At 53.1% G+C, this 808-nt stretch overlaps 1 pseudogene; it reads left to right on the top strand.

Moving 5' to 3' along the window:
- The first annotated feature begins 694 nt into the window (after positions 1-694).
- Positions 695-808, top strand: LOC111734914 (annotated as a pseudogene).

Raw genomic sequence — 808 nt, 5'->3', positions numbered from 1 at the left:
GGTCCTTTGTCTAGTAGTTCATTTTTATTATATTTCATAAAAGCATCATATTAATCTGCAATGGGTTGGAAATTTAAAAACAAATAAAAACCAAAGCCCTGGTCTTTCACCAGATACACTCAAGAAATGCTGCACTAGAACACATGGCATCAGTCACCACCCTGAAAGCTGGGCACAGACTACCTGTGAGCCCTGACCGTGGGGGCGTGGAGGGGAGGAGGGGGAGGCAGGGACGCTTCTTCCTATGTGTTCAACTCTGACATAACTATGGAGCATGCGGTTTTACTACATGGGGCATCAAGGATGCATGCATATGACCTGAACAGCTCTGTTCTCTGTGCGGAGAGGGTGACACAGAATAAAAGGCCACTCACTTCCCGCGACACGATGCAGGCAGCCTCCATGCCTCTTCGGCATGTGAGGAAATGGAAGTTGGGTAATCTGCATAATGACGAAGCCTGAATTAGGTCTTTCTGAGTCAGAATCTTCTCAGTGGTTCCGGAACCAGTGACCCTGATTCCACAGAGCTGGGGCGGGGCACGGCCTTACGTGAGCTCAGCGAGCATGTGTGATGCTGATGCCACCCAAGTCACAGAGCAGCGCAGCCTCTCGAGCGCCCGGACCCACGGACGCTGCCTGATGCAGAGCCAGCTGAATGGGCAACACGAGCGGGAGCTAAGAGGAGCCAGGAGGCGTCTACGGCCAGGCCACCCTGACACGCCTGATCCCGTCTGATCTCGGAAGCTAAGCTAAGCAGGGTCGGGCCTGGTTAGTACTTGGATGGGAGACCACCTAGGAAGACCAGGTG

Source organism: Pteropus vampyrus, unplaced genomic scaffold, assembly GCF_000151845.1.
Source record: "Pteropus vampyrus isolate Shadow unplaced genomic scaffold, Pvam_2.0 Scaffold9508, whole genome shotgun sequence".
Classification (NCBI taxonomy): Eukaryota; Metazoa; Chordata; class Mammalia; order Chiroptera; family Pteropodidae; genus Pteropus; species Pteropus vampyrus.
The sequence above is the reverse complement of the archived record's forward strand: the minus strand, read 5'-3'. Positions and strand labels throughout refer to the sequence as shown.